The sequence below is a fragment of the Miscanthus floridulus genome, chromosome 1 (assembly GCF_019320115.1).
Source record: "Miscanthus floridulus cultivar M001 chromosome 1, ASM1932011v1, whole genome shotgun sequence".
Lineage (NCBI taxonomy): Eukaryota > Viridiplantae > Streptophyta > Magnoliopsida > Poales > Poaceae > Miscanthus > Miscanthus floridulus.
The window spans coordinates 48,581,350-48,600,877 of record NC_089580.1 but is presented as its reverse complement, the minus strand read 5'-3'; positions in this window follow the sequence as shown (position 1 = coordinate 48,600,877).

Sequence of the window (19,528 nt, the reverse complement as noted above, 5' to 3'; positions counted from 1 at the left end):
CTCTCAGCGTCCGGTCACTTGACCACTCCAGCGTCCGGTCGCACCAAACGCAGTTTCCCTGATCAAATGAACTGACCGGACCCTACGGCCAGCGTCCGGTCGCACCGGAGCCAGCGTTCGGTTAGCATTTGACCCTCCATTCACTTCCAACTCTCGATCATATGTGAATGAAGTTTGCTCCAATGGATCTTAGGCATATTGAGGAGCTACCTAGTGCTAGTTTTGACAAGTGTGCACCACACCTAACTCACTAGACTCACCTAGATCAAGCTACCCGTCCATACCCCCTTAATAGTACGGCCAAAGGAAAAACAAAGTCCTAAACTACTCTAAGTGTCTCTCCAACTCCAATCGACACTTAGAACTAGTCATCCTTAACCTTGTCGTCCATCCTTTAAAAACTGAAATGATTTCCATCATAGGGGCATGACAACCTTGATTGCCCAATTGATCTCCATTACCATGACCTAACTTATTTGCCTCTGCAAAACACATGTTAGTCATAGTAATTTTGTATTATCATTAATCACCGAAACCCAACAAAGGGGCCTAGATGCTTTCAATCTCCCTCTTTTTTATGATTGATGACAATACCACCTCGAGTATGTGAAAGAGTGAGGTTTTTGACGGGCTTGGTTCATATAAGCTTTTGTCAATAAGAACAAAAGTGTTAGTCAAGCTTATATGACCCAAGCCAACACAATGTACTCAAGGGATATGAATTAAGCATGAGTACAAGTAATAAAGCTCATTTGCATCGGAGTATAAACGTGGAAGCAAAGCAAATAAGCATAACACAAGTGATATGACATACCAATGAATACAAAGTAGGGAGCACACATGTCATGTATCACAATCACGTAGATAACACTATCACATAGATATAATAATATGCATGAAAGTAACACACGAATGCATAATAGTAATATTGTATCATACAAATAAAACTCCAAATGTATATAATAAGCTAATACTAGATAACTAGCTCTCCCTAAACGTCGCTCCCCCTGAGTCTACATACTCGAACCCTCTCCCCCTTTGGCGTCAAACACCAAAACCTAAGGGTCGGTCGACAGGGCTGCAACAGATGAGCCGGGCACTGAGATACAAGGAGCAAGATGAAACTGGGCGCCATCATCATCTGACCCTGAGCTCTATACTAACTGACCCTCTATGGTTGGAAGAGTCTCTGAAGCGGTCTGGGTCTAAGCTGGGGCAGGTGCTGCCTATGATGCTGCTGGTACGTCTGTCGTAGGATCTGAAGAGGCGACAGACGAAGGGAGCCTCTGAGTAGTCACGGCGACAGGGGCTGCTATAGAAGGACCGACGGTATACATATGTGGCGGTGTAGGCATGCCTGTCAACTCACTGAAGGATGCTCCAAGACTCCTAGAGACTGACGTGTCAGGCACAAATAGTGAGGAAGACTGATCTGGTGAGAAGCCCGTATGATATGGTGTGAACTGTGGGGCTACCACTGGTGAGGACAACCACTAGGACACCTGAACTATGGGTAAAGCAAATAGAGCTAGAGGATGTCCCTGACTCTGAAGCCCACTGGGTTGTACTGCTGGAGTCGTCGTAGTGGTGGCAGGCTGAGCAAGCTGGGGCAAAAGCTGTGGCTGTGGGGCCCCAAGTGCTGTTACTACATGTTGCATAAATCCCATAAGCTGCTGCTGCATGAGTAACTGCTGCTGATGCATCTGCTACTGCTGCTGCTGCTAGAGGATCTGCTGCTACCGCTGGAACTCGTCCTGACGAGCCTGAAACTGTGTGAAGTTGGCAGCCGTCTCCTGAGCCTATCGTGCCTGATCCTGCTACATCCGTTCAAGAATAGCAATCAAAGTGGGGTCCGTCTATGGTGCAGTTGGAGCTGAGCTAGAACTGCCGGCCTCTGCATCATGTCTGCATGGAGGCATATGAGGAATCGGTAGATAGTTGTCATCCAAACTGTTACTAAACTCTGTCACCTCCTGCTGTGCCTCAAGCTACTCCTCCTCAGTAGTGGCTATGCCTCTGATAATCTCGTCCTGCTGAGCTACTGACTCTGGAACATCTAGACAATGGCTAGGCTGAGTGGGTGCCTATGGTGTGCTGTGCCTAATCCTTTGTGCCATGTTATAAGCTAGAAACTCAGTGGTGGCACCCTTGTACTCTGCAACCATCTTAGGGGTCCTAACCTACACAACCTTAAGCATTAGGAAAGTGATCCAATGTGCATATGGGAGCTGCCTGTGACCCTTGAAGCCCTCAGCTATAGTATCCTCCATCTCTGATAGAAGGAGGTCCCAAATGTCGAACACGGTCTGCTGCATCAGGGCATTGAGGAGCCAGAGCTGTAGGCGAGTCAGACCCTCTTTGTATCCCAACCTAGGAAGTAGTGTCCTCCTGATGATAGCCTCTAGCACTCGAGCTGTAGGAGTAAGGTCACTGAGGTTCCTCCTCGACCCCTCACCAAAGGGCTCCTTGAAGCAATGGCGCACAAGATCTGTAGGGGGCATCATCCCTCCATGAGGACGCCTAGAAGGCTCCTGCTGTCCATAACATACCTCATGTAACCTGACATGCTGCTTCTATAGCCTCAGTATCTCTCTGGCCCTAAAACTCATCACCCTGTAGTCTCTGTCGTTGAATGCAAAGTGAATGAAGTTATGCTATGGGTCAACGTAGAGCGAAGCATAAAACTGTCGAACCCAAGATGGTACATACAGTCCAGTCTAGCCAATCAGATCTATCATCCCTAGTAAATATGATAAGTAGGGGCGGATATGCTCTTCGGCTGCTGCCACAATAAACTCTATACTGCATACCCGCTGAGATCTGAACACTGTTCCACTGTTGAGATAAGCATTGTAGAAATCCTCCTACAGTGGCGTGTAGAAAACCTCTGCTGCTCTCTCATCCCTCCTAGGAGGGAACCACACCTCAAACTTAACAAACCTCAGCTGCCAAACCTGCCTGGCCATGGCGGCCCTCAAGTCAAGATATACCACTGGAGGTGGACCCTGTGGTCTAGGTGGTGGGCGTGAACCCCTACGTTGTGTAGCTACCCTCGGTGGAACTGTAGCTCTGGTATGACCAGAGCAGCGTAGCTAGGGTGCCTGCTCGGTCTCCTCGGCCTGCTAGCCCTCCTGAGTCTCTTGAGCTGGCTGAGGCTCGGCTGGTGGGGGCTGCTGCTATGGCTCCTGCTGTGACTCCCCCTGAGGTCAAGGCTCCTCAATAGCCTGTCGACGTCCTGCCATCATGACAGTCCCAGGTGGACCACCATAACGACGCTCAGCCTCCTCAATTGCTACCCTCTGTACTGGTATGAGCTGTGGATCTACAATGACAACACCACTATGAGCGCCGCCTCTCTCGGCATGCTCTATGGCCTCAGCGACTGCTGTTGCTCTCGCTATCTCTGTGTCGGGGTACTTGCGCTTCTTAGATGTAACCTACTTTGTCGCCTTGCCTTTAGTTCCTGTGGGCAAGCGAGGCGGGGGCCTCCGATCGTCATCTCCTGGACCACCACCAACGTTCTTGGTGCGAGCCATCTGATCTGACAAGAGAAAAACTACCGCTGACAAGACCAACTGTCCACTGACACTCTCGAGGCTTAGCCTTGATCCGTACTCATGAGCTTGGCTCCGAGTTGACTGACAACTACCACAATAACCTCAACGACACTGATTCGCTGCACGATGGAATAGATGGATATATAAATAAATACAATATATCTAATAGATGTGAAAACCCTAGGAAGCAAGCAATGTAGGTACGAAATTGAGGCGATGGGCTTTCTACCTGATGAACCGATGATCCAAGAAAATAAGAGACATCATGCGGGGAACCTCGGAACCGGCTAGGGTTAGGGTTTGCGAAGCACTTCGATGAATCGGCGGCCCTAGATGATTTAGGTCAATGTATTGAAAATTGAAGGGATCAAGATCAAGCAAAGAGGATGCTATGGCCTTACCGGAGGAGGCAGGGCTAGGGCATGGCAGGTGCGGGCTTGGATGGCGCTCGGTGCTTGGGAGTAGACGGCGGTGCATGCGGGCGATAGAAGACGGCGTGGTGAGGTGCTTGGCGTGGGCAAGAGCAGGGCGGACAGTGGCGAGCGACTGCGGTGGCGCGCGGCTATAGGGGCGCATGGTCGCAGAGCAGGCGCGGGCTGCACTCCGGCGACTGGCGTGGAGGAGCTGCGGCGGCGCTGGCTAGGGCTAGGTCATGATGGATGCGGGGCAAGGTACGACACTAGCGGTTATATGGGTCCCCCAACGTGATAGAATAGGAAATGAAAGAAGAGTCCTGATGCCGCACGAGATCTACTGACCAGACGCTCCGGTGGTAGCGACCGGATGCTACCACCCAGCGTCCGGTCGATTCCAGAGAGGTCCAATTCCTTTGGAATCACGACCGGACACGTCCGGTGGTCCATGACCGGACGCAGGCAGGGTCCGGTCAGTTGCCTTGAACTCCATGTAGATCGATCGAACACTGGATCCCTTCTTGACCGGACACACAAACACAGCGTCCGATCACTCCATCAGCTTCTGTTCACCTCCTGTGAACTGACCGGACGCTGGATAGCAGCATCCGGTGCAGGGTCCGATCACCCTTTTCTAGCAAATCTTCAAAGTTTCTTCGCGCTGCCTGTTCCCAATCAAGTCCCAACTTGAATAAGATCCAAATAAACACCAATTGGGACTGATGTGAGTGACCTCTCTCAAACCCTCATATTTTTCAAAATATTTTGCCTTAGGCTATAATTCTTTTTAAGAAAAGAGGCAATAAGAGGGCAAATGGAACAAAACGACAAAAAAAGCATCCATGCATATGCAATACTTGTAAGTAAATCTAGTTGCTTGTCAAGTTTGATCCAAGGTTAAGCATCTTCACACGCTTTTTGGCGGTTATCTTAACCATGTTAGACAAGCCCTATATGCTTTGCCAAAAATTAAACATGTTGTATATTACAATGAATGCAAGGGACAACACAAGCTCAATTTTTAGTGAAGTTACTAAAATCAAGTACATTGAGCTCATTCCGCAATCTACAAAATGTAGCCTCATCTAGCGGTTTAGTGAAGTATCCGCTAATTGATCTTTGGTTCTTACACCTTCTAGTGATATATCATTTTTAGCAACATGATCTCTTAGAAAGTGATGGCGGATATCTATGTGCTTGGTGCGAGAGTGTTGAACCAGATTATTTGCAAGTTTTACCGCACTTTCATTATCGCATAAAAGAGGTACCTTTTCTAGAACTACGCCATAGTCTAGCAAAGTTTGTTTCATGTATAAAATTTGTGCACAACAAGCACCCATGGCAATGTATTCTGCTTCGGCGGTGGACAAAACCACACTATTTTGTTTCTTGGAGGACCAAGACACAAGTGATCTACCAAGCAAATGGCACCTTCCGGATGTGCTCTTTCTATCAACTTTGCAACCGGCATAATCCAAATTGGAATAGCCAACTAATTCAAATATAGCTCCTTTGGGATACCAAAGGCCAATGCTTGGTGTGTGCTTAACATACCTAAGGATTCTCTTTACAGCAATTAAATGTGTTTCCTTAGGATTAGCTTGAAATCTAGCACACATACACACACTAAACATGATGTCGGGCTTAGATGCGGTTAAATATAACAAGCTACCAATAATAGAATGGTAGAGAGTTTGATCAACTGGGTTACCTCCCTCATCTAGGTCAAGATGTCCATTGGTAGGCATTGGTGTCTTGATTGGCTTACATTCATCCATCTTGAATCTCTTGAGAAGATCTTTTGTGTATTTCTCTTGAGAGATGAAGATGCCTTCTTTCATTTACTTGACTTGAAAACCAAGAAAGAATGTAAGCTCACCAATCATGGACATCTCGAACTCCTTCGACATCAATTCACCAAATTCTTTGCATGAGTCTTCATTTGATGATCCAAAGATGATATCATCAACATATACTTGACAAATGAAGATATGCCCATCAAGCTTCTTGGTGAATAGTGTGGTGTCGACCTTCCCAATGGTAAAGCCCTTCTCAATGAGGAAGTCCCGAAGGCGCTCATACCAAGCTCTTGGGGCTTGCTTAAGCCCATATAGTGCCTTAGACAACCTATAAACATGATTAGGATATCTAGGGTCTTCAAACCCAGGAGGTTGATCAACATAGACTAGTTCATTAATAAAGCCATTTAAAAATGCACTTTTCATATCCATTTGATATAGTTTTATTTCATGATGTGATGCATATGCAAGTAGGATACGGATGACTTCTAATCTTGCAACCGGTGCAAAGGTCTCTCCAAAATCTAAACCTTCAACTTGAGAGAACCCCTTTGCAACTAGTCTTGCCTTGTTCCTCACAACAACACCTTGATTATCTTGCTTGTTGCGGAACACCCACTTTGTTCTAATGACTCTTGCACCTTTTGGTCGCTCTTCAAGAGTCCAAACTTCATTGCGAGTGAAGTTATTCAACTCTTCATGCATGGCATTGATCCAATCCGGATCTTTAAGAGCTTCTTCTACCTTGGTAGGCTCATAGCAAGAGACAAAAGAGTGATGAGCAATAAATGAAGCAAGTTTTTGAGATCGAGTCATTACACCATTTGATGGACTCCCTATGATGAGATCTTATGGATGATCTTGTAGGAGAGGTGTATTTCTTCTATTGACCACTTGAGGAGGAGGTTGTAGAGCATCAACATCTTGTGCTTGTACCACCATTTGCTCATGGGAGATATGAGTATCTTCATTTTCTACTCTTCCATCTTTTTCACCATCTTGTGGCACACTTGATGAAGAAGGTTGATCAATGACTTATACATCATCTTCATCATCTTTTGGCTTGATGTCTCCCACCGGAATATTCTTCATAGCCTCTCTCAATGGTTCATCACCTACATCATCAAGATTCTCATGTGCTCCTTGAGAGCCGTTAGATTCATCAAATTCCACATCATATGTTTCTTCAACCAGGCCGGTGGCATGATTAAATACTCTATATGCTTTGGACTTTGATGAGTAACCAACAAGAAAACCAATATCACAACGTCTTTGAAACTTCCCTAGGTGTTGCTGCTTCTTGTAGATATAGCATTTGCAACCAAACACCCTAAAGAAGGAGATGTCCGGCTTCTTTCCATTGAGCAACTCATAAGGTGTCTTACCAAGGAACTTTTGAAGGAATAGGTGGTTTGATGCATAGCATGTGGTGTTGATTGCTTCTGCCCATAGAGCTTCGGGGGTGTTGTACTCATCTAGCATTATCCTTGCAAGAGTGATCAAAGTTCGGTCTTCCTCTCAACTATACTATTTTGTTGAGAAGTATAAGTTGTGGAGACTTCATGCTTGATCCCAACTTCATCACAATAAGCTTCAATGTTTGTGTTGTCAAATTCTTTTCCATTGTCACTTCTTATCTTCTTGAGCTTCACTTCAAATTCATTTTGAGTTCTCTTGGCAAACTTCTTGAAGCAAGATGCAACTTCGGATTTGTCATGAAGGAAGAATACCCATGTATACCTTGAATAGTCATCAACGATCACAAGACAATAAAGATTTCCTCCCAAACTCTTATATGTTATTGGTTCAAATAAATCCATGTGAAGGAGTTCTAGCACTCTTGTGGTTGACATGAAAGCTTTGGTTGGATGAGTATTTGCAACTTGCTTGCTGGCTTGACATGCACTACAAAGCTTGTCCTTTTCAAACTTCACATCCTTCAACCCTCTCACCAAATCATTCTTCATAAGCTTCTTGAGTGAGCTCATCCCAACATGAGCAAGTCTTCTATGCCATAGCCACCCAAGTGTTGTTTTTGTGAATAGGCAAGTCTTCAAATTTGCATCTTCGGAGGTGAAGTCCACTAGATATAAGTTGTTGTATCTAAATCCATTGAATATCACTTGATTATCATCTACCTTGGATACAACAACCTCCTTCTTGGTGAACAAGCATTGGAAGCTAAGATCACTCAATTGTCTAATGGATAGCAAGTTGAAGCTCAATGAGGCAACATATAGCACATTGGAGATGGAATGATCATTTGATATTGCCACTTTGCCCAATCCTTTAACCTTGCCCTTTGAATTATCTCCAAATGTTATTTTCTCTTGTCCATCTACCTCTTCATCTAGTGAGGTGAACATACGAGGATCACCGGTCATATGTTGAGTGCAACTACTATTAATAACCCAATGACTTCCACCGGTCTTGTAGTTCACCTACATACAAGAGATTCAAGCTTTAGGAATCCAAACTTGTTGAGGGCCCTTCACCTTCTCAACTAGTGACTTAGCCACCCAAATCTTCTTAGGCCTATTCTTGTTAGGGGGTCTTAAGAACATGACTTTTATCTTTCCACTAGAGTCCTTTCTAAGCATGTAGTGAGCATTGAAGGCAAAGGGTCTAGCATGCTTGGACAAGGGTTGTGGCGATGGAGTTTGGCACTCATGAGCAAAGTGGCCTTCTTGTCCACACTCAAAACATCTCTTTGGCTTTGGCTTTGATTGTTGTTGTTGAACTTGAGCCTTCTTCTTCTCTACACTTGCCACATATCCAATGCCACTTCTATCCATCTTCATGATGGTGTTCATGAGTAGCTCACTTTGGAGGTGCTTGCCTCTAGCAAACTTGCTCAACCCAATCTTGAGATGTTCTTTCTCCAACTTGAGCTTCTTATTTTCTTCCTTTAGAGCATCATCTTTCTTCTCTTCCTTGAGCTTCTTGTTTTCTTCTTTAAGCTTTTCATTCTCAAGGATCAACTCTTTCTCATGATCAAGAGTTTCTAGCACAATGGTGTTGTGGCTTTTCATTTCTTCAAGATCTTTCATGAGCTTTTCATTTGTGTTCTTGAGCTTGACATATTCATCATAGTCATTGCACTCAACCACTTGCTTGCCTTTGCCACTAGATCCTTGCTCAATGCTCTCATCAATCAAATCATCACATGATGTAGCTATATCAATCTTAACAACATGGTTAGTAGCATCATGTGGCTCATTTGGTAAAAATTCTTGAGCAATAACAAGAGTATCATGATTGATCTTAAGAGTTGTATACTCATCTTTTAGCTTGTTGTGGCTAGTGATGAGCTCATTGTGCACCCACTCAAGTTTATCATGTTTATCTTTAAGCTCTTTCTTAGAAGATTTGAGCTCCTTGAGTTTGGATGATATAGCATCAGTAGTTTCTCTAAGCTCATCATTAGCCTTTTCCAATGTATCACACTTTGCTAAGAGTGAATCATTTTTAGCATCAAGCTTTTCATTTTTAGCTCTACTCTTCCTAATGATCTTAGTGTATTTTCTTAGTATTTTGACAAGATCATCATATGAAGGTGAATCATCATCATCGCTATCACTATTATCATCGCTAGCTTACTCATCATCACTACTATCATCATTATTAGTTACCTTGTGTTCACCCTTGGCCATAAGGCATAGGTGTGTAGAAGATGATGGCGATGGTGGCGGTGAAGATGGAAGATCAATAGCAATGGCGACCACCTTCTCATTGTCACTATCATCATCGAATGATCCACTAGATGAATCAATGTTCGTGAGCCAATCACCGACGATGTAGGCCTTACCACTCTTTTTCTTCTTGTGGAAGTCTCTCTTTTTGCCATCTCTCTTCTTGTATGGCTTGTTCTTCTTCTTCTCATCTTCATCTTCATTACTTGAATCATCTTTCTTGCCCTTGTTCTTATTCTTGAACTTGTCTTTCTTGGGCTTGGGGCATTGATGTGCTAGATGACCAAGTTCACATAATTGAAGCAATCCATTTCAGAGATTGGCTTTCTTCTAGAGCTTGTGAAGAACTTCTTCTTCTTGCCGTCGAACTTGATGCCACTCTTGTTTAGCTTCTTCAGCATCTTGGCAGCTTTCTTCACCATGAGAGCAAGGTTTTCATCTTCATCTTCTTCATCACTTGAGCTCTCATACTCAAGTCTTGCTTTGCCCTTGTCTTGGCTAGCTTTGAATGCTAGGTCCTTCTCTTTCTTCTTGGTAGAGGATGAGCCATCTTGTGGCGTGGTGTGCATGTACATCTCATGCGCATTGATCTTTCCCAAGATTTGTGTCGGTGTAGCGGTGGAAAGATCACCTTGGTGTAGCACGGTCACAATATGCCCATATTTGTCAATAGGGAGGACACTCAAGATCTTTCTCACAACATCAGATGGTGACATTTGAGTAAGTCCAAGCCCATTGACTTCCTCTACAAGAACATTCAAACATGAATACATCTCATTAGCATATTCTTTGGGAAGCATCTCAAATGAATTTAGCTTTTTAATCACAAGATGATAGCATTCCTCACGCTCACTCTTGGTTCCCTCATGGAGCGCACAAACATCCGACCATAGTGCATGGGCGTCTTTGTGGTTCCTTACGCGGTTGAACACATCTTTACAAAGACCTCTAAAGATGGTGTTGCGAGCCTTTGCATTCCATTTTTATAATTAACCTCATCGCCTTGTAGGTTAGTAGCATCCCGAGATTTTGGGAAGCCTTGTGAGGCGGCTCTAAGAATACCAATGTCTAGAGCTTCTAAGTACGCCTCCATGTGGATTTTCTAATATGGAAAGTCATCTCCCTCAAAGATAGGAGGTCCATCCCCGTGAGACATCTTGCTCTAAGCGGTTAAGCTTAAAAATGTGAGCACGAGGCTCTGATACCAATTGAAAGGATCAAGATGCCCAAGAGGGGGGTGAATTGGGCTAATTCTAAATTTTCTTGTAATAATTAAAACCTACGGTTAGCCCAATTAACCCCTTGTGCCTAGAAAAGTGTTTCTATTAATCTATCGCACAACAGACTTGCAACCTATGTTCCAAACTTACTCTAGCATGGCAATTCTATGAATGTAAAGACAAGTATTGAATTGCTCAAAGTAAACGCTCAAAGTAAATAGAGAGAGAGGAACACGGTGATGTTTTGCTGAGGTATCGGAGAGTCGCCACTCCCCACTAGTCCTTGTTAGAGCACCCGCACAAGGGTGTAGCTCCCCCTTGATCCGTGCAAGGATCAAGTGCTCTCTACGAGTTGATTCTTCGACACTCCATCACGGCGAATCACCCAAAACCGCTCACAACTTGAGTTGGGTCACCCACAAGCTCCACCAGGTGATCACCAAGCTCCCAATCACCACCAAGCTGTCTAGGTGATGGCAATCACCAAGAGTAACAAGCACGAACTCTCATTTGACCACGCAAAGCCTAATGAGAAGATGGATGCACACTTTGCTACTCTTGATTCACTAATGAGGCTACTCTCTTGGATTCTCAAATCTCAATCACCTCACTAGAACCTTGCTCTTCTTGGCACTCACAAACGTGTTTCTCAGCTGTTGGAATAAGCAAAAGTAACTCCACACACGAGTGGAGCTTCTATTTATAAGGCAGTCTGAAAAACGAACCGTTATGAGCTTCTGCGGGGTGACTGGACGCTCCGGTCATGTTGACCGGACGCTCCGGTTAGTTCGACCCGCAAATCAGTGATAAAGTGTTGACCGAACGTTGGTAGGGTCCGATCACCACTGATCAGACACGTCTGATCGCATTAAACCCTCACTGGAACCTTACTGTACTCGACCGAACGCTAAACCCCCAGGGTCTGGTCAGTACTGACCGGACGTGTTTGGTCACAGATTCCCTTCTCTAGAACCTTACTAGAGTCGACCGGACGTTGCCTCTCAGCGTCCGGTCACTTGACTACTCCAGCGTCTGGTCGCACCGAACGCAGTTTCCCTGATCAAATGATCTGACCGGACCCTGCGGGCAGCGTCCGGTCACACTGGAGCCAGCATCCATCAGCATTTGACCCTCCATTCACTTCCAACTCTCAATCATATGTGAATGAAGTTTGCTCCAATGGATCTTAGGCATATTGAGGAGCTACCTAGTGCTAGTTTTGACAAGTGTGCACCACACCTAACTCACTAGACTCACCTAGGTCAAGCTACCCATCCATACCCCCCTTAATAGTATGGCCAAAGGAAAAACAAAGTCCTAAACAACTCTAAGTGTCTCTCCAACTCCAATCGACACTTAGAACTAGTCATCCTTAACCTTGTCGTCCATCCTTTGAAAACCGAAACGATTTTTATCGTAGGGGCATGACAACCTTGATTGCCCAATTGATCTCCATTACCATGACCTAACTTATTTGCCTTTGCAAAACATATGTTAGTCATAGTAATTTTGTATTATCATTAATCACCGAAACCCAACAAAGGGGCCTAGATGCTTTCAACGTGCACCGCAAGACTACAAGAAAATATTGTAATATCAAATATGATATTTTCCTTGTAACCCTACCCTACCAGAGTATATAAGGAGTGGCAGGGGTCCCCTAAACGATATATATAATCTGATACACAATCAATACCTAATAACAGAGCACAGGATATAGGGTGTTACGTCAAGCTGACGGCCTGAACCTATATAAATCTTGTGTTTTGTGTCTCTGTTAACATCTGGTTCATATCACGCGCACCTCTATTGATCCATCTATCTTCGTAGGATACCCCTCGGAGGACTACTGAGCATCTTTTATCGACAGTTGGCGCACCAAATAGAGGTCGTGCACGCTGATCCATGATGAACTAGATGGATCTCAAGATCAACTTGGTACAACAGCAAGCCAATGACTTGTTGATCTCCGTTGTGGGCCGACGTGCTCGTCCGGTTGTCGTACTGAGTAACTCTTGAAGACAATCAAGGGCATGAATTGTACATGAGGTACATGCAAGTGCTACGTGGCGGAGGCGGGCACGTCGCATCCGACTACTCCGCTTGCGCTGGACCCAAAAAATCTAGGATCGACGTAGAGCTCTGAGCTCTCCGGTGGTGTCAAATCGAGTTGTTCCATGAATCACCAATCCTGTCACCATGATCGTTTACATACTGAAGCATCAGCACCGTGTCAGATCATGTACGTGCTATGATCATGAGCTAGCAAGGAGGCCACAAAGGCATGCAGGACATGCAAGGCAAGGTTTCGGGATCATGACATGCATGCAATGCTGGGCGATGTTTCCTCCGATCAACAAGAAGCAAATAAGGAGCCACTGTACTATCTTAGGGCCCATTTGGCACGGCTTCTACGGCCCTAGCTCCTGCCTGCAATTCCACTATTCATTCACTATAGTGGAAGCCAGATTTCTCTCTCCTTCCCTCTCCCTCTCACAGCCAGCGGCTTCACCGGTGAAGCCAAAATTTTTGGCTCCACCGGCTCCGTGAACAGTATCCGAGATACAGGGAGAGAGAAAATCAGCTCTGAGCTACAGTGTTCCTACAGTGATCGTCGCAGTGACCGCTAAGCGGAGCTGGAGCTGCCCGGAGCCATGCCAAACGGGCTCTTAACAGAACCATGCAACCAAGGAAGCATATATGTGGTATACAGGGCCATGAATCAATGGAGTGTGTATACATGTATATGTCACCATTTCTAGCATAGGATGGATTGATCGATTCCCTTGCTTATCTACGTCCTCAAAGACCCAACATCTACTCCGATCAAGACAGGGACATATGTCTGTCCAGCGATACTCTGTACAAGTCCAAGCTAGATGATCACCACACAAGCCAATGACAGCGACGAGTACTCCGGTGGTGATAAAGGCTGCTCCTACTGCTCCTACACCATCATCGATCGCGAGCTATCCAAGTCATCGACCACTAATATAAGGACGATGTCGCCCAGACTACTTACTCTGACCACCTGCCGCGTCGCAATGATGATCGCCACGAAGAATGGCGCCGTGACAACCGCGACCGCCACCATGACGATAGTTTGGAAAGTTCAAGGGCCGAACAATTTCGTCAACGCCGACCAGAAAATGTCATACGTCGCCGACCAGACGTTCTGTCTAAAGATAAGTCACGCTTTAATATTCTTCTAAATATTTTCCAATCCTCATATATCGCCATGATGTTTTTTTGAACTATTTTCTCCATGTTTGTTCTCCAAACATTTTTTTCATATATACCATCTAAAAGATGACATACAAGTAAGTCTAAGGCAAATCCCCGAACAGTCATGTTGACGCTCGGATGTCCCCAGAGACGGCCCTGTCTTCGGCTCCTCCCTACACATGCACGAGCGTCTGCCCTCTACGTTATGGGTGGTCGACAATGGCTCCTTAGCAACGCTTTGTTCTTCCTACACGCATACGGGCTCCGCTCTCTATGTCATGGTTAACGGGCTAGCTAGGGCTAAAGACTTAGCTACAAACTAACTAGTCGGACAGTTTGTATTAAATATAAACATATCTCCAAAAGAACACTTAGTGTTCACACCAACTGATCGCCTAGCTGCATACACTATTTCATTACCATTGCTGATTCTTCACCGGAGTTCATATATTCTATTTTTTACATCATGTACTACCCATTCTACATATTTGTTTCACAGGGGCACAGCTCAATCAATGAGCTTATGCTCAGGGACTGGACAAGATGATCATCGTTTGGGTGGTCGGACCACCTATCGAACGAACTTCACCGCCAACCAACTAGTCGGACTGCTCGGCACTCACTCCTACTCGACGTTCACTTCACCGCCGACCAGTTGGTTGGACTGCTCATCGCATGGGCTTCATCGTTAGCTACGCTGGGGACTCCTCAGCGTTTGGATTCTTCGTGCAAGAGCCATGATCATCGTCCAGGTGGTCGGACCACCTGGTACTCGGACTTCTCCGCTGATCAACTGGTCAGACCGCTAGGTTTGTGGACTTCATCGTCGACTAGTTGATCAGACTGTTCGCCAGTCACTTCTACTCAACGCTCACTTCACCGCCGACCAGTTGGTTGGGCTGCTCGGTGCTTGATTCTTCGCCAACCAACTGGTTGGTTTGTCTATCGCTTCAGCGTCAGCTACGCTGGGGGCTTACCAGCTAAGCTAGGGACTTTTTGGTGTTTGGATTCTTCATGCAAGCGTCACCAGCTAAGCTAGGGACTCCCTCGGTGGTCAAATCTTACTACGTCTCATCGGTGTGCTATCAAGTTGCTCCATGCTGTTTGGATCAGGGTGCTGATCTTGGGCAGCATGTCTAGGGTCTTGATATGCGCATGTCAGATGACATTGATAAGCTTTCAGACTTCTTTTCTTTGACCATGCTACAAGATTCATTCTTCATCTTCCAGCAGGCTCGGGGACTAAGTGGCTACACTTCACCTAGCGGTGAATATAGTTCTTATTTCTTGATTTACCCTCCTTATTGATGGAGTCTAAGTGGCTACACTTATCCTAAGAGGAAGAATTTTCAAATTTCATCTTGAGCCCCTTACATTCTTCTGGCAAGCCTTACTTGGCTAAGTCCAAGGTCTTCTAACCAGTTAAACTGGTCGGCGTTGATTTTCACCACATAGGTCACCAGTTAAACTAGTCGGCTTTGACTTCCACTGCTTGGATCACTAGTTAAATTGGTCGGCTTCACGTCAAACTACTCGGACTTGTTCAAGACAACGTTGCTCAAAGGATACAAGGTGCTCGGGGACTAGCTATGGGGGTATGGCCCCCCATACCCACAAGATAAGACATGGTCTGTACCACCAAAGGTGGCCCAGCCCATAAGATCAAGACGTGCACCGCAAGACTATAAGAAGATATTGTAATACCAAATAGGATATTTTTCTTGTAACCCTACCCCACCAGAGTATATAAGGAGGGGCAGGGGTCTCCTACATGATATATTGAATCTGGTACACAATCAATACCTAATAACATGGCACAGGATATAGGGTGTTACGTCAAGCTGGCGGCCTAAACCTGTATAAATCTTGTGTCTTCTGTCTTTGTTAACATCTAGTTCGTATCATGCGCACCTCTGTCGATCAATCTACCTTCGTGGGATACCCCTCAGAGGACTACCGAGCTTCTTTTATCTAGAATAGGGGTGGTAGTGCATCGGACAGGGCATGGCGGTGCCTTCGGGGCAGCACACCGAGCCCAGCAATACCTCCTTTTTCATCACCCTTTTCACCACGTTTGCAAATGTGCTAACACTCCAAGTGTTTCACCATCACGTGCAAGTGTGTTAGCATTTTCACAATCATTTTTCAAAGGTTAATCACTTTCTCACGGATTGTGCACCAGGTCTAAAATGCATATGCATGTTTTCCAACACCTAGTGGCACTAGATGATCGAGTTGTCCGATAAGAGCTCCCCTCTTAATAGTACGACCATCTATCCTAAATGTGATCATACTCTCTATAGTGTCTTAATCACCGAAAAAATGGACCTATAGATATCACCTTTGCCTTGAACCTATTTTGTTTTTCTCTTTCTTCTTTTCCAAGTCCCGGAGCTTGATCATCATCACATGTCCACACCACCACCATGGACTTCATTTCATGTGGCCATCCCCATCCATGAGTGCCACCTAGCTCCTTCACTTGTGTTGGACCAACCTATCTCAATTCCACAATTAGAGCATAGAGTTAGTCCAAATAGATTTTATTAATTAACCAAAACCAAACTAGGGCTTTCACGTGCCCGCTGAGCAAGAAAGAAACGAAGGAGGCATGGAATGGACAAGTACCTTGTTGGAGTCTTGAACAGCCACATCTTATCCTTGGCTCTTGGCGTGCGCTATAGGCGTCTTCTCCGTTAGCATCCTAAAGTGGCCGGTGCTGGTCTGGTTAGGCATTCTATCGAACAACTCCTGATCACCCATCGTTGATGTTAGACACCCCCAAGTGTTACCTTGACCTCCCACCCACTCCCCGCAGTGGGCCCGTGTAGTCAAGATGAACCCGCCATTTCTCCGAGCGTCGAGTCCAGCATAGCTATGATCTTGACGACGACCGCGGACCATGAGTGCATGGGATCGACAGAGGAGAGGAGGTGACTTGGCGGGCTTGTAGGTGGGTCCTACCACGTGCTTGTAGACCGGTCATCGAAGACTAGCACATTGAATAATAAGTAGTTGCAAGGCGCAAGGTGACAGTGTGACACGTTGGCATGTCGCGCTCGCACCACCATTAATTTTACTTTCTAGACTAAATGATTCTTTTTGGCGAGACTAGTTACGGAGGAGTACAACTGTAAACTATTATATTTCTCCCCTAGAAAACCTGTAGGGATCCTCTAGAGAACCACCATCCACGTCACTCCCATTTCTATCCTCCGTCCGATCTTCCTATCAGAGGCCAAGATCTCATGAAGCTGATTCCGCTGGGAGTGGCTTCTCAAACTTCTCGTGTGATTCTCCAGCTACTCCGCTACATCTCCAGCTTCTCATCCGAATCAAGAGAAAGAAATATATATGATGGCTTCTGCTTCTCATCCCCACGCTTCTGCTTCTGGATCCTCATCCTCTTCTCTCTCCCTCTCTCCCGTGATGCAGGCGGCCGCAACAGTGCTGCCGCTCATGCCGAGCAGCCCCTCCCCCATGCATGGCATGGCGGCCACCCTCATTCTCCTCCATGCCCCTTCCTCCTCATGCTGCAAGGGCGGGGTGATGACAGCCCTCCTCGAGTGCTGTGCCGGTGCAGTGGATCGCCATCCCCGGCCACGACGAGCCCCCATGGCGGCGGTCCCTAGGCACGATGCCGTTGGGAGGGCCCTGCCAGTGCTCCCCAGCGTGGCTCCCCCCTGATGCAGCATCGTCTCGCTAGGTGCCGCGTCTTCTTCTATGCTTCGTGAAACCCTAGGTGCCTGTCTCTTCCTCTCTCTCCCTCTCCCTCTCCCTCGCCCTGCAGTGATTTTGGCTGATAGTTTCATTGAGTTACTGTCCGAATCCATCAATTGCATGCTATTCTAATCATCTGCAATTTAGACCCTATTCTAAGTTATAGGCAACACTAAATTTTTGTTAGTAAATACTAACCATGTACCAATTGGCACTGACTGTGTGTTTGCTTCATTGATTTGTGATATTGAGGTGCCTGGTGTAGGGCGATAGTTGAAGTGTTAAAGGACCTAGAGATCAGGCTCTACACGTAATCACATTTACAAGGAATTGCAATATGTTAATTGGCTTGCTCAAACAAGTTACAAATTACACATCATGTGCTGCTGCTTACTTCCTTACTATGAAAAGTAAAACAGGAAGTGTTCATAGCATTCTTAATTTCTTGCTCCACAAACATGGTGTTACTACTTCACACTCTATTTATTGTGCCTTCAATTGAGCGCTTATGGTACTGATTCTAAAATTTCCAACCAACTTTGAGCTTGTATGTCTCTGAAACATTGTTTTAGTAATTGCCAATTGTTGCCATAGCTGCAAACACAGATATTTTTTACATCCATAGTAGTTCAAATGAATTCTCTAGAAGCCTAGAGAGAAAATAATCATTATTTTGCGGTTGTTTATCATCTCTTAACACTCCCTTTGCAATCACAGATTTCAGCAGCTCGGTTTAGCTACCCCTCTTGGTTTTTAGCTAGAGCCAAAAACCTGATTAGCAGAATTCTTAATCCCAATCATACAGCTGTAGGTCTTTTAATCTATTTCCCTAATACTTTCTTTGTCCAGTCACTTCACCTAATAACAAGTGTACATGAAAGATAAGCTGTAGATTTGTTGAGATAATCTATGGCGTAAGAGGAACCCGCAATTCCTGGTAGTATTTTTAAAAAATCAAACATAGATAATGGTCGTATGAATCTTACATCTTTTACTATTACTTTTTCTACCATTTCAGATCATGTGTTGTTCTTAATTATTTTTCAACCTATAAATTAAACATGCGTTCTCTGAGGATGAAACCTATATTATGTTTAATCTATATATATTTGCCTATCGTTCTTTGTTTTAATTTTGCAAGGTGGGAGCTACTAACTAGATGGATTTTCTTCCTCTATTGAACTGAAGGTATGGATCTACAGGCTATAAAGATAAATTTACAAATTATTATTGAACTCAAGGTATTGGCACCATTCCTTTCTTCATCTCTTGTTGCTTTGTCTTTGCCTAATTTTCAAATATCACTACTAAAAAAGTGCACATCTAAGACGATCTAATAATGTCATAGTAAACGCTAAAAGCGTCATGGAAAGATATCTGTGATGAAGTTATGATGAAATTCTATTCATCATCTTTGTAGCGTCACAAATATTGCACTGTGACAATTTGTCGTGTTTCATCACGGATAAGTTTACATCCGTGATGATTTGGGCACCGTCACTGAACTATTTCAGTAGGCGTTGTAGTGGACACGTGTATGACGGTAATGTTGACGTGTTTCATTCGCTCAGGACAACACGTGTCTTAAGCTAAGGTTTACACGTGTGTGACTATGAGTACGGCACATGTCCTAAAATAAGGTTGACACGTGTTTCAATATGAGGTCGACACATGTATGTTCTGTGAGGTCGACACATGTATTTCTGAGAGGTTGACACGTGTATTTCTGAGAGGTTGGCACGTGTATTTCTAAGAGGTTGACACATGGCATTATCTTAACACTGGCGATGACGTGGCAGTGCATGAATGATGATGTTTTTTTGTCATAAATTCTTTGATTGGATAAAATATAGGCTGCAGCCGTGCCTGATCACTCATTTCCGAAACATAACATAATTTACC